The following is a 16,080-nucleotide window of genomic DNA, read 5'->3' on the forward strand; positions in this document are numbered from 1 at the left end:
TTGGAATGTAACGGGCTAGTGTATATATTTTACAAAATGTTTTTGCTTTCATAGATTTTGTGTTAGTGACAGACCAGAGTGATATCAAATTTAACCAAAAACTCCAATGTTGGAAAATAAAGGTTGCATGCAAGAGGAGTCGGATGAGTATATTTAACAATTTCAGCAAAAATAGAATAGTTATTTTGTCTTCAACAAGGTTTGCATAAAGTTGTTTGTAAAAATGTTCTATCTGTAATCGTATGGGATTCCGGATAAATAGAGGTCTCAATTGTTTTGTTTGATGGTGCAGATGAAGCCATTGAATGATTTCAGATGATATATAATTGCTTTCCTAACTTTGAATTTAAATGTTTTAAAAAGTGTAAGCATGTTTTCTAATTTTGCCCTCTCTGTTTTCTGTCCTTTTGTTTTTTTCTCTATAAAAACCAATCTTCATACCGTTTCTGGTGACATACAAGTCATTTGATTTAGTTTACTTTTTTCCGATGCTTTTTTGACTTTTTCATTTTTTCTTAAAAAATGAATTGACATTGAGGTTTTGTCGAAAAGGGTCTAGGAAATAACCCCCACGGAAAATAACCCTCATGTGAATAAACCCCCTTGTAAATAAATCCCCATCTTAAATTGACTTTCGGTCGTTATAAATTGTTCGGTTGTGATAGTTTCATATCAAGTCCCACGGGCCGCTTAGGCGTGGCCATGGTCTGCGAGGCATGGCCAAACTCGCTAAATGCGCACAGATCGTTAATAGTAAAGTGGGGGTTCATTTCCATGGGGGTTTTATTTCCTATCTAAATTGAAGGGGGTTTTTTCCCGTGGGGGCTACTTTCCGAAACCGGGTTTTAAGTAATCCCTGTTATTTTTATTTTACTTTGTTGTTTGTCTTGTCTCTTGCTCTCCTTAATGGTAGTTTTCATTGACCCTCTCTTGAGTTATTATTTCGTTTGTATAGTGGTTAGAGCTAAAGCAATTTTTTGAGTGGATATGCAATTATTTTCGAACAACAAGTGCTTTTTTGAAAGTTTTCTATCTCTTCCTCATTTGGAGGACAGTTAAGTCAAAAAATGTGGTTGAGCAGTGCGGGACATTATGTGCTAACGCATTGTACCGAGCCTCTTTGTAACTTCGTATTGGAATAGCAAATAAATTGACAAGCAGAAATTGCTGGTCATCGAGTATTTTTTAACAATGAGCATGTTTTCACATTGCACGTGTTTTAGAACCGATTTTGGATTCCGAACACATGTCTTTGATACATGAGATGCAAGAAAAAATATAATTATTGAGTTCAAATATAGATTGTCGGATAGTCAAACCTACACACTCAAATTGAATCTAGACGTGGGACTGTTTTCTGCAGCATCTGCAAACAATACTTAAAGCATCAAACACATGATCCTCTCGTATGCCAATCAGATAATGTTCTCATATGTTCTCGTGGTTTTGGGTCAGTAGACAGAAGACAAAACCTAACATACCATGACGGTCTTCACTGTAGCAGATTAAGATAAGCTAAAATCAGCTTACTTAACAGAAAACAAGCAGACTTGTCACGTGGACAAATACCTTTATCGAGTTAAGAGGCGGCGTGAAACAACGATGGGTGGGTTCTCATTCAGATTTAGGTTGTTTAAATGAACTTTAAATTTGATCGACTGAGTATAAAGATTCTGTAGTATAGAATAAAGAAAGAACAGATTGAAATTCTCAAGATAATCTCAAAGTGTTCTTTTGACGGCACAGCAATGAATTTAAAGAGATTAAAATTTAGTTACAACAAAAATTTCGCTTGTTTTGGAAGGTAGGCAAAATTCAACTTCTTTTAAATGTAACAGCTTTGAAAACAGAAGATTTCGTAAGTTTTATAGGTTCATGCGAAGAACAACTGGGAATTTTTACAACTTTGACAACTAAATTGACACTTTTTTAATAGCTTTTTATGATAAGAGCCTGGTTGTCTTCATCCTGTCGATTTTTATGGAAAAAAGATGTCAATCATTCGCCTCTGCAATGAAAAGTATTTTTTTGTAGTGAGATACAACAAGGCACTTAAAACAATGGTCAAGCAATAGTTGAAAAATCATTTTGATAACTCTTTTTCTGCTTTGATTGCAAAAAAAAATCAGCGATATGCCTTCAACGGTTATATTTTATAGAATCGCACATTCAATTTTTGTCTTGAAGAAACTCTGAGCCTTTTTCAATATTCTATTTCCAAATCAAATAAGACTGTTGTTTCAGGTGGTAGGCTGAAAAATATTGTTTTCCTTGTTTCTTGGGTTAGTATTTTCTGCTTTTTGATCTTTGTAAGTTTGTTATAAACGCCCACAGCCGGCGTTGAAATAGAATGCAAACAAAATCTTTCCTTTTTCATAATTTGTGACAATTTGATTGATGTTCATTTAACGAATGATCTGATTTGAAATCATATCCCTTAATTTTGAGGTAACACAAAACGTTAGACAGTCTGTTTTGAGTCTGTCAAGAAAAATCAGTATGATAAATCTTTCTCTCTTTTTATGAAGTTTTTTAAAATCTATTTTGAATTATGAATATTTGCGGATGAGAGTGTTCGCAACGTTACGTGTTCCCGAGCATCATTGTTGATCATTGTTGTATAAATTTATCAAATCAAGTACCAATCTGCACTTGAGGTTGATTCTTTGATGTCGAAAAAAAATTTTTAGAATACCGTCTTCAGCCTATCCAAGTTTGCAAAATAAAGCAGAAGGATGCGGTTTTTGTGTGAAGACCAATCACTTTTGTGTGCCTTATTGTTCTTCCACGCAAAGATTTTTTTGTTAAGAACTAAATTTTCTCATTTTTGAAGAGTAGGGTAATTAATATTAAACCCAGTTGGACTTTTTCGTATACCAATTCTCACAGAACTATCGGAGGCATTAATGACGTAAGAGACACGTTTTCTACGTAACACTGGCCTCCTCTGTTTTTTTTTAATTTTGACACTTTAAATTGCCGCACAGCCTTAAGTGCTTTTTCCCCTTTTCATCAACAAACAAGTATTCATATTTAGTACAGAATGCAAATTGATTCACGCACCAACCGTCTGATCACGTTATTTATAGAACCTGCTACAATCCGCCGTGGAAAGTTGGGTCAAAAAAGAGACAGCTAAAAGCACCAAATAATTCTTGTGACGCATAGAGTAGTTGTAAATGGATAATTATGGTACCGCCCTCGATAAAATTGTCGGCTAATTTACCAGAAAATTTGTTTGATCTTTTTTTCAAATGCGGAAAACTGTTCTCGTTGGCAAATATAGCCCAACATATGCGTGCGGTGGCGCAATGCAACTCGGCTGCTAATTTGAACAGAACAAGTTTATTTTTCAGTTCTTTACTCGCGCAAGAAGAAATAGCGGAACTGAACAAATTGCTCGAAATCAGTTCAACCGTTAAGGAAAAAGTGAACTTAATTTTGTACCCGGTAAAATGTACCCTCTCTTAATTGATGTTGTCACATACAGTTAATAGGGCGTCAGTTACACAACGGGCTGAGTGCCGAGGGAAGTAGCTCCAAGACATTCTGATTAAAACCTAAATTAACACTTTTTGTTAAATTCATATGGCTTATTTGTTATAATTGTTCCGACCCCACTTGTGTGGGGGGGGGGGAGGAGCTATATACTCAAATGGTTTTTTTTTTGTTCAGTCAATTTTGGCCGATCGATATATTCATCGTAGAGAAATGTGAGTGGTATCATTAAAAAGCACGTCTAGCGTAGAATTCATAATTAAAAAGATTTTTTGGAAATTCGTGTTTTTCGAGGAGTTATGGAGTTGATTTAAAGTTTGTGCGAAAACGGGATAATTAGCATGATTTTGGTCACATTTAGTGTAACTTTTCTTCAAAATAAGATTTTTTTAAATAAAAATATTAATTCAAAATTTGATTTCAAGCCACAAAATTGATCAATTACGAGTCCCTAATAGACGAAAGGCGATTAAAAGTCTAGTTATGTTCTCATAGGGAAGTTAACTATCAAAAAAATTCAAATTATTTTTTTAGAACTCTTTTTTTTTAGAAATTTTTAATATGTTTTTTGTTTTCTTTAGTCACCTAGAGACTAGCCACTTCTCATATCGAGGTTCCGTTAATGACAAAATTTGTTTTCAGGGAATCGCTCGTGTATTTTTTTGGCTTCGACTCATAGTTTTCGTAATTTTTAATAAATTTTTGATTTCCTTTTTGAGGTTTTACTAAATTTTTGGAGTCCTATTGCATAAACTCTTTGATTATAAATGCAATAAGTTTCGTAAGGAGCAAAAATTGATCCTATCGAGAGCTTTGAGTGGACAGCTAACGGCTGTCAAGACTTTAAAAATGATTTTTCGAGAATTTTTTTAACATTAACCGATCCTAAACTTCTTTTCATGAACTGTAAGTCAGTCTCAGTAATGAAAAGGCCCCCTTCCTTTCTACTGCAACCAAAGTTAATCTGATTAGTGGCTCTATTTTCTAACTATTCGTTATTTGACTTCAATGCCACAAGATTTCAAAATTAAAAAAAAGGTTCGATATTTTCTTATCTTTATGTATTCGATATTTTCTTATGTAATTATATTACATTATCCCGATACTGATATCTCCCAGTGGCTTAAAAAAATTGTTCAACGGATCATGGTTAAAGTTTTCAGAGAAAAGATTATGGTTTAAATGGCTTCGACACTTTCTTCTCGCAGTTTTCTTTTGAATTTTTGGTTTTTGCCTGTATTTGTTGTTGTTTCCATAGTCATAAGACTTATTGTAATGTCTTTTTGATTAACTATGCACGGCAAATATCCTTGTCCTCCATTTGCTGCATAACTGAGCGTATTTATTACTTTTCGTTCAAAGCTATTGAATATAATATCTGTTAAGACTTTCATTTTAATGAGTTTTCGGGAACTTTTTTTTAACATTAACCAGTCCTAAACTTATTTTCGTGAACTGTAAGTCAGTCTCAGTAATGAAAAGGCCCCCTTCCTTTCTACTGCAACCAAAGTTAATCTGATTAGTGGCTCTATTTTCTAACTATTCGTTATTTGACTTCAATGCCACAAGATTTCAAAATTGAAAAAAAAGGTTCGATATTTTCTTATCTTTATGTATTCGATATTTTCTTATGTAATTATATTACATTATCCCGATACTGATATCTCCCAGTGGCTTAAAAAAATTGTTCAACGGATCATGGTTAAAGTTTTCAGAGAAAAGATTATGGTTTAAATGGCTTCGACACTTTCTTCTCGCAGTTTTCTTTTGAATTTTTGGTTTTTGCCTGTATTTGTTGTTGTTTCCATAGTCATAAGACTTATTGTAATGTCTTTTTGATTAACTATGCACGGCAAATATCCTTTGCCTCCAACCGAGGCACAACAGAACATATTTATGAATTTCTGTTCAAAGCTATTGATTTTAATGGCTGTTAGCATTTTAAAAAAATATTTCGAGAATTTTTTTTTAACATTAACCGATCCTAAACTCATTTTCGTGAGCTGTAAGTCAGTCTCAGTAATGACAGAACCTCTTAATTTTCTACTGAAGCAAAAATTAACCTGATTAGTGGTTCCATCTTCTAACCATTATTTATATGGCTTCAATGCCACAAGAGTTCACAATTTAAAAAAAATGGATATTCTATATTATTGTTTCCTCTTGAACTCTTTTCACATTATCCCGATACTGATACCTCTCACTGGCTTAATGAAGACGTCAAATGGATCATAGTTGATTTTTTCAGAGGAGAGCTTATGGTTTAAATGGCTTCGACACTTTCTTCTCGCGCTTTTCCATTGAAATTTTGGATTTTGCCTGTATTTGTTGTTGCTTCCATAGCCATAAGACTTATTGTGATGTCTTACAGATTACCTATGCACGACAAGTATCCTTGTCCTCCATTTGCTGCATAACTGAGCGTATTTATTACTCTTCGTTCAAAGCTATTGAATATAATATCTGTTAAGACTTTCATTTTAATGAGTTTTCGGGAACTTTTTTTTAACATTAACCAGTCCTAAACTTATTTTCGTGAACTGTAAGTCAGTCTCAGGAATGACCAAACACCCATAATTTCTAAGTCAACTAAAATTATTCTATTTAGCGGTTTTATCTGCTAACTATTGGTGTTATGACTTCGATGCACAAATTTTTATTTTTTTTAGTTTTAAGATATTTTTTCTCATAATTTTGGTTTCTTTTGGAATTTCAACACATTATCCTATTTCTGATTGTTGCATTGGCTTAGAGAAGACGTTAGAGGGATCATACATAAAAGTTTCAGAGAAAAGTTTATGCTTTGAACGGCTTCGACACTTTCTTCTCGCACTTTTCTACGTAATTTTTGGATTTTGCCTGTTTTTGTTGGTTTTCATAGTCAATTTTTTATTGTAATGTCCTTCTGATGACTTATGAATGACAAATATCCCTTTTGTCTCCTCATGACTTAACATAGCGTCATTATTAGTCCCGTTCCGTTGAAAGCTATTGATTTTAATTGCGTTGATACTACGGGTTTTCTCAAAAACTTTTAGTGGTTTTAATGTTTTGTTCATGTTTTTTGATTTATTGGAGTCAAATCGTTAGAAAGAAGTATCCTATTGCTGTTAAAAAATTATTTGAAAGCAGAAAAGTTTTCACTGAAAAATTCATTTTTTAATAGCTTCGACAATTTTCTCGCTCAATTTTTTATTCTTTAGGTAGCCGTAAAGTGTTGACCATTCTCATCAGCTTGTAATTAAAGATCGAATAAATTATGTTACCCGAAGCAGTTAGTTTATAGCGAATAGTTTTGACGCTTATGATATTATCAATATTTAAGATTTTAAAGGATTTGTCTTTTTTTCAGTTTTTGTGGTTCTTTTTGTCAACTTGTGACTTTTTCTCATCATTGAGAGGTCCCATAAAATTCCTTGTTTTTTTTCAAAATTAACATGTTTACCGATTTTCTGAAATAAAGGATGTTTAGTTTGTTGGACAAAATGCGTTTTGATAAAAAAAATTTGTGTTTTCGGAATGTTTGTAAACTGCTGATCGTAATTTTTTCAGTGTTTCTTCTTCCTTAGTCCATTCCGATGGCTTAGTCTAACCAAAGTCACGTCCTATTGGTTTCATTATGACTTTTTAGTACGTTTATCAAGAGTTATTTCGTCAAAAGCAAGTGTTTTTTAAGACTTTTGAAATTAATTGGTTTAAAAAATGTTAATTGATTTTTGATTATCGCCTCATTATTTCTTCTGCTTGTCGACTTGTTACCTAGTCTTATTAAAAAAAAAATATTTGCAGCGTAGTTAGGAAAAATTAAATTTGTGTAGTTAGGGTTTTGTCTGATTGTAATTTGAGGTTGATACTAGTTGCTTTAATTTTTAGATATTGAGTTTTCGCCGTGCAATTTGTTTTTCCTTTTTGTTGTTGTTGTTTTATGTCGTAGTTTTTTTAATGGCAGATCTCGTTGTAATGAGGCATGGCAATACTTAATTCAATTATTAGTTTGGTTGTGCAACAATTTTTTCAAAACTCAAACATCTATTTTTGTTTATCTCATTGTCAAAAATGTAAGTCAAAAGGCAGTTAAGTCAAAAATGTAGATGAGCGCGGGTCGGAACATAATGTGCGAACGCACATTAACGAGCCGCCTTGTTTTATCTCAAGCTTCAACCGTGTTGTTCTTTTTAACCTACCCCACTAATGGATTATCAGACGCTTTACCTCCCAACATTTTTGCAAGATAAGCGTCCGGATCTTGCAGTATAAACGCTATTTGCAAGAATCTTGTCAGATCTTGCAAGATAAGAAAAGATCTTGCAAGATAAATGTTGTACTTCGTCTGGGGTATCAATAAGAGTAATTCAGCACTGAATCTGGAAAATTCTCAGAAAACTATTAAACTGATTCAGAGATAGTTCATGTTAGATTATTCAATGGATTGGTCTGAGTGTGAAGCTTTTACAAAGTTTGATTCAGACTCTAGATCATGAACTTGAAAAAAAAATAAAAATGTTGGTTGAGAGATTTCGAAATATTCAGAATCAAAACATTTCTCTTCTATTTTTTTCAGAACCTAGTAATAAATTTGTCCGAAAAAAAACGTTTTGCTCGGTACTTCTGGGAAAACTATGAAAATTATCAGCCTCCCATATTTCTGGTCAAAAACACTTAAAAGGAAATCAACATTGCTCAAAATGGTCATTTCCTAAAAGTATCTGCCAAAATCTGTTCATGAGCTCACGCGTTGATTCAACCTGTATGTGCACACGTGTTAAAGTGTTCTGTATAATGTGGTGTTTGACAAAGATTAGCACCGGGTGAACATATGTCTGCAACAAATTGCGCTTTCACCAATTGTGTTCATTAACTTCCTGTTTGCTCGATTTAATCCATGACGTGGAGACCACAAATCAGAGAAGGGACAAACACAAATTCAACAGATTTGGGGCTATAGGCATAATTAGAGCACACGTGATCTAGTGCTAGAGCCATGATAAAAACTGCTACTCTCGATTAAAAGTTTTTAAAATTATTTGAAAGTTCATTTCTTAATTTTTATGGCTTTTATAAATAATCAAGCAACAAATCCTGAAACAAATTTTGTCGCCTTTCAAAAATAGAAATTTGACCTTTTCGTTAATTTATTTGCATTTTTTCAGAACTCAATAGCTAGAAACTTTTTTCATAGAGAGCTGGTGAAAATTGATAGCGTTTTCCTTGGCATTAGAATTACGAAAAAATGGTCACGTTAGTAGAAATCCTTATAATTGACTGCCTTATTATAAAATGTATCTGAAAAATTTAAAAATGCCAAATAAAACCCAGACGTTTGCACAATATCAATAATTAAAGTATTCAACGAAATATCGAAGTATTCAACTCAATCACTCTTTTGTTGAATTTCTTAAATGACTCAAATTTGGTAAACAGACGTGCATCAATGAAACAGCTGGATGATATATGGCGTTATTGTATTTATTACTGTTAGCTCTGGAATGGAATGCAATACCTCTGGCTAAATTATTTCGCATAACTAGTTTCAATCGAAAGAAAATTGACCTTAAAAGAAGGGCTATCTAGCATACTGTTTGAAAATTGCGGCCAGTTTTGATCAATTCGATTTTAACTACATCTGTTCTGACGTAAAAAAGATGAACTTTGATTAAACAGATTTTTTGTCGAAACTGTATTTATAAGAGTTCCGACCCCACGATAGTGGGAGGGAGGAGCTATATACTCAACTGGGTTTTTTATCAAGTCAATTTTCGCCGATCGATATATTCATCGTAGAGAGTTGTGTGTGGTATCATTCAAAAGTTCGCCCAGCCAGGAATATAAAATTTAAAAGATTATTTCCAATTTTGTTTTTTCGGGGGAGATATCGAGGTATAAAGTTTTGTGAATAAGAGACCGATTTCTGTTGTTTTTATTCACATTGCCCTTAGTTTTAGCCCAATTATCTTTAATTTCGCTAAAATTTGTTAAAATTCTCAAAATTTGTTTTAATGGTTTCAACTCTAAGGATAGAGGAGGGTTGCTGGATGGTTTTGTCCGAGTTTTTTTAGCAAAAATTTGGAAATCCAGATTTCTCCTTAAAAATGTTTACAAATATGCTTTCATACCTCTTTTTGTTTATGTTTGCCAGAATCAGAAACATGAAAACTGCTAACACAATCTTTCCAACTTCAAAGGAATGTTAATTGTTTCAGCTTCCTATAAAGTTCTCCTTGAATCAAAATTTCGCCTCTTTCTAATTTAACTTGATATGTATTCAAAATGCGTCATTTGTTTTTGTTATAACAAAAAATTTCATTCACGCGACGATTTATTTCAAAAAAAATTAAAATAATTAGGTGTTTATTAGGACACGCAGCTATACCAGGGCTAGCTTTGTTCTCTTCGGCTACTCTTATAATGGAGAATTTTTTTGACTGGCTTGAGGCGCGATCTTTCTTTCAAAGTTTTTTTAAGTTAATTTTTTTATGTTAAAAACCGACTAAAATGAAGTCATACTAAGATTCAATTGCAGCAAGTCCACTTTACAAGATCATCATTGAACATAACTTATTAGCTTTTAGGAATGAGTTTATGGGTTTTAAGGCTTCGAAAACAGCTTGATTTCACTTCGTGTTTTGCTTGCTTTTTTGGTTTTCTTTGCAGACTCATAACTTAGTCCATCTCATCAAAACATTTGGTTTCTATCTTCATTTGGTCCAAAAAATCTATAACCTGTTTCTGGTTGGAATACAGAGGCTCATCACTTTGTATTTGTTTGTTCTGAGAAAGCATCTCTGAGTTTTTGAACTACGCATCTTCAATACCACACTTCTGTGGCCTGCTGTTTGATCTCAGTAAAAACAGCTCAATCTTATTTCCATGTGGAATAAATTTATGTGTCCATAATAATTTTAATTTTATCTAATGTTTCTCAGATTTAAAACCTTGAGTTTCCAAAAAAAGTTTTGGGGTTATTGCATGTTTGGCCATTTTGGATGTTCAATTTTGCATGATTGCCATATTTTGCCAATAATGACAGATCCAAATGATGTCTAAAGAATGCGCAATGCAATATATTTAATGCTCTTACTGAATATCTTAGGGTTTTGATGGCTGCGACACAGAGTTACTACTTTACTAGTTTTTGTTGTTGTTTTGATAATCTTTCAAAAAATGACACCACAAAAATGTCAATATCGACTTTTTGATGTATAAGTGAACCAAATCAATAACCTAACAATTTTAATGACGTTCAGATAATTCATTTCAAAAAAGTAAGGCTGTTTGAATCTTTTGATCTTTTTTTTTCGATATGATCTAACTTAGTATCATTATTGATCGGTACTACCAACCTTTTGCTAAAACAAATATTGATTTTTGTTTTTTAAAGTCCTCTAACTAATTTTTATAGGGCTTAGACAATTAGTTTTCATAATTACTTTAAGGGCTTTGTATAATGGTCAAAGTTGCCTATTTTTTTATCCGTTGTCCAGTTACAAAGAGGACCGATTGACGGTCATCTGAAACCCAATTAAAAATTTTAAAATTTCTTTTTTTCATTGTTTTTGGTTGTTTTTATAATCTCACAGTTTTATTAGCTTCAATTATGTAGTTTCAAAAAATACTTCATTGATTTTTGAGTTATGGCCGTGCTCGTAATGTTCGTAGTCTTAGGACATAGTCTCACTAAGAACACGCCCAATTTTTCTCCAAAGTTGCATGTCTTTCTTTTTTTCATAGTTGAAAGCTTATGGCTTTTCTTGACTTTTAAAAATATTTGTTTATAAAAATTCAATTGATTTTTCAGCTTTATCAGCTTTTTAGTCTCCATAAAAACTGGCCTTATTCTGTTTCTAGGAACCCAAATTCCAATTTTCATGACTTTTTTGAGATTTGAGGTTTTTCTTTGTTTCCTTGACGCAACATCAAATAATGGGGATATCGCTTCGCCATCAAAAGATTGCATAATTGAACTTATGATGATTTCCATGGATAAATTTATTTTTATAACGTCTGCGACACTTTTTTGTTGCTAAATTGTTTTGTTTTTTAAAAAAAAGATTCGACTGTTTTTTTTATTTATTTGTAGTTTGGATTGTGGCGAAACTGAAACGCTTCTTTAGGAGGTGTATATTAACAAGTTCCAATTGCTTCCTCATCTATACATCAAAAAGTATTAATGAGCTTTTTTGTTGAAACATTATTTCTAAACGCACATTACCGTGCCTCCTTGTATTTCATACAGAATGCAACATGCAACACTTCCCAGGCGAGACAACATAGTTGTTGTGCAAGATTTTTGCAAAAATTAGTTATATTGAAAGATTCTTGTAAAAACTGATTATCTTGTAAAGTGGGTACCTAGCAAGATTCATGCAAGCAAGGTGAATGTTTATCTTGCAATAATTTTTGCTAAACAAATTAACAGCCAAAAAAATCTACTACTCACCGTAATGCTGCCAGTGAGAACTTGACTCCCTGTTAAACGTTTTAGCACTGTACCACGTGTAACTCATCATGATGCATTGCGCTCAATTTTGGTTTAATATATATTCTCTAAAATGAAAGACGTTAGAAAATTTTTTTGGAAGAAAGCCTTTATGGCAAATCAATAAAAAGGCCATAATTGTGTTTCAAATTATGCGGTACCATGATCTGAAAACCAAGTAACAAAATGGCCTGTTTTTAACTTAAATACTTTTGGCGGCAGAATTTTTAAAAAAATGAATTTAAGAATATGACAGCCTGCTCTGCAACCAAATCTTAACCCCATAGTATTCTGGCTTTGGATGTAATTCATCGTCAAATTTTTGCCCGGATTCTATAAAACACAAAAAAGTTGATTTATGTCTACTAGTCTCATATTGCAATTTCGATTTGCTTAAGAGCAAAAACAAGAAAACGCAAAACAATGTGCAACGCAAGCAAGCTTTGCAGAAGACAATAAAGGGCTACACAACGTAAAGCAGAATTTGAAAAGGATGTAGTTTATATAGTGTTTAACAGAAGTGACTGACAATTAAAAAGTTCTTTTTAATTAGCTAGTGATTAAGGTTGAATTGAAAAAATTTTCATCGAAGTATATATATATATATATATATATATATATATATATATATATAGATGCTCTCATTACTTTGTATTTGTTTGTTCTGAGATAGTATCTCTGAAGTTTTGAACTACGCATCTTCAATACCACACTACTGTGGCCTGCTGTTTGATCTCAGTAAAGACAGCTCAATATGATTTCCATGTGAAATAAAATCAAATGTCCATATTAGTTTTGATTTTAACTAATGTTTCTCAGATATAAAACTTTGATTTTCGCAAAAAAAAACTTTGGGGTTAGTGCATGTTTGGCCAGTTTTGATGTTCAATTTTTCATGATTGCCAAGTTTTGCCAATAATGACAGATCCAAATGATGTCTAAAGAATGCTCAATATAGAATTTTAAATATTCTTAGTCAATATCTTAGGGTTTTGACGGCTGCGACACAGAATTACTAGTTTACTAGTGTTTGTTGTTGTTTTGGTAATCTTTCGAGAAAAGATTTTTGTGCCCGGATTCTATGAAACACAAAACAGTAATTTTATGTCTAATCTCAATCTCATAATGCTTTTTTGATTTGCTGAAGAGCAAAAACAAGAAAACTCAAAACAATGTGCAACGCATGCAAGCATTGCAGAAGACAATAAAGGGCTACACAACGTAAAGCAGAATTTGAAAAGGATGTAGTTTTTTAGTATCTAACAAAAGTGACTGACAAATAAATTTCTTTTTTACTCAGCTAGTTATTAAGTTTCAATTGAAAAATTTTTCATCTATCTTGTTTTTCACAGTGAGTTCAATGAGTAGATTTCAAAACGGAAGAGAATAAACACTCAAAAAATTTCAGAAATTTCAATTAACCTGGAAGAAATGTATTTTAGATTAATCAGAAAGTTATATGTTTTTTGGCTTCAGTTCATCATCTATGTTTTAAAACATAAAAATCTAACCTGACGGAGGGGGAAGGTCTCAATTTTGTACATAAAAAATTTTCAATATGCAACTTTCTTAGCTTTGCCTGGTAACACAGCTAGTCTTACTGGGCTTTTGCTTCTGACTTTTTTTATAAGGACTACTTGATAACTGTAAAACTACATTCTCATAATATTAAAAACTTTTTCAATAAAATATTATTTTCATTAATTTGAATTCATTAAATCCCACGAAGAGACAGTTGATTTCTAATGTTTAAGGAACCATTAGAGAGAATTCTTCAATAATTACTAACTTTTTTGCAAAAATCAATGGTTTTTGATTTAGTTTATAGTGAAGAACATTGTTTCTTCCCTCTCTTTTTAAATTTTTACCGTCACTTGGACATTAATTCATTTTTGCTACTACAACAACTTAAAACAACTAGAATGTTGTTGAAATTTTTTTATGATCAATTCTGGCGATTAAATGCGTCTTTAAATTAGAAACGTGCTTCATTTGTATGGCAATAACTCAGAAGATTTTATCATGGCAAGTAATTGATCCGACTGTAAAATTAAAAAAAATTGTCGCAATTGTATCTATAATAGCTCATATCTCTTGCTCAGATGCCTCAAATTCATGCCACTTGTAGGTTTTGAACGTTTTCGGTACATTTTTCGTCATAAAATTTCTTCGCTTAGTTGTTCCTATGAATCCTTTTCCCGATTTTTGGCCGAAATCTCTTGGTAGACTTTTAAATGAAAATCGGTACAAACAATGTAAGAAAAATGATTACTTGTCAATATACATTAAACGCTGAAACTTTTTTTGTTAATTGAGTTTGAAAAAATTAAGGCACTTTGATATCGAAAGAACGTTCTGCATAGAAAGAAAAATTGTATTAGCTGATAAAATAATTAAAAATTTAAAGCAGTGTTGACAATAATCTCGTTATATTGATTTCTATCTATCAAAATCAATATAATTAATGCAACTGAACACCTGAATGCAATTAAAACGCAATATGAGAAAGATCGCTCAAAAATTGCTGTCAAAATAAAAAAAAAAATCCCATATTAGCAATTTTAACTCTTTTGTTTCAATGCAAAATTGAATGAATTTTTAAAAATCATGACAAAGATTGCGTTGCGAAATTAAGTTAAAACTTTTTATAATGTTCTTCAATTCTAGTACACAGTTAACTAGCGGGGGAAAAAGATGGAAACTTTTAATTGGGATACTACTATTGTTATGATAATTTGCAGTCGCAAATCTTCAAATTGAGAAAAAACTAGCAGTTTTCTTTTATAAGGAAAAGCTGCAGCCCTATCCAGATTTTATGCTCATCATTTCATACTGGAGTTCGATGCTCCATAATATGATACTTTTTTTTCAATTAGTTGTCGATATCAATCTTTAAAACGTGCGACAAGTGTGACGATTTTAAATTTGGAAATCACAACTCTGTTGAAAACAAATTATAAGTGAAATCTGATTCTTCACGTGATTATTGACGCATGTTCTTATAGCAGTATAGCTATCGTGCTCTTCGGTTTGTGAAGCGAAGAATCGAATAATTCATCCAATTAAACGGGCTTTTTTGGAGATTTGACCAATTTACAATTTCAAACTACGATGAAATATAAGTTCCTGATCAATTTTCTATTGCATTTGATGTCATTTGACTCATGTAACCAAAATCTTGAAAAAGTTTTTGAACGGATCTCCCCATGACATCCATTTTTAGTTATAAAGAAGAAGGCAAGCATTGGCAATTTTTTAAAAGCATGTTTGCAAAGCTTCAAAGATATTTAATTTTGCAATTTTGAACTCTGGCTTTTACCGATTATACAATGCAACGCAATCAGTGTCTTTGGTGTTTTTATAAAACAAATTGACTGCATGATTATATTTAACTAAACTACCCAATAACTAGATCATAGATTTCAGTCTATTATGCTTCCTTTGTTTAAACTCCTGAACTTCTATTCAAATTACAAAATGAATTTAATTTGAACCTACTGAAAGGGTGTGTGTTACATTCAAAGATAATTAGTTCAAATTTGATTACTTCACAAAACCGTTTTCATAAAGGACATCGAAACCGTATTGAATAATCTTCAATATTCAACGAATTATTTGCAAAAAATCAATGATTTTTGATTTAGTTTATACTAAATCATTGTTTATACTAAGAACATTGTTTTATCCCTCTTTTTAAGTTTTTACAGTCACTTGAACATTAATTCATTTTTTCACTAATTTTTATTCAAAATAGAGTTGGAATTTTATTGAAATTGTATGATCAATTCTGGCAACTAACTGTGTTTTTAAATTAGAAACGTGCTTCATCTGTATGACAATAACTCAGAAGATTTCATCATGGCAAGTAATTGATCCGACCGGAAAATAAAAAAAACTTGTCGCAATTGTATCTATGATAGCTCAAATCCCTTACTCAGATGCCCCAAATTCCTAACGCCTGTAGGCTTTGAACGTTTTCGGTTTTTTTTGTCATAAAATTTCTTTGCTTAGTTGTTCCTATGAATCTTTTTCCCGATTTATGACCGAATTCTATTGGCAGGCTTTTATATGAATATCTGTACAAACAATGTAAAAAAATAGTGCTT

The 16,080-nt window shown here is 32.0% G+C and overlaps 1 protein-coding gene across 8 annotated transcripts in view; it reads left to right on the forward strand.

Annotated features, from left to right (window-relative positions):
• The window catches only part of LOC142341596 (alpha-1B adrenergic receptor-like), a 213,196-nt gene that overhangs the window by 85,795 nt on the left and 111,321 nt on the right, over positions 1-16,080 (forward strand). The window contains exon 1 of one of the 8 annotated variants that reach the window (XM_075392671.1): positions 1,239-1,606. The exons of 6 other annotated variants lie outside the window; for them this stretch is intronic. The gene's annotated coding sequence lies outside the window, so the exon portion shown is untranslated. One more of the 8 variants, XM_075392674.1, reaches the window with a different exon arrangement.

The sequence above is a fragment of the Convolutriloba macropyga genome, chromosome 6, assembly GCF_964194025.1.
Source record: "Convolutriloba macropyga chromosome 6, txConMacr16.3, whole genome shotgun sequence".
In the NCBI taxonomy this organism is placed as follows: Eukaryota; Metazoa; Xenacoelomorpha; order Acoela; family Convolutidae; genus Convolutriloba; species Convolutriloba macropyga.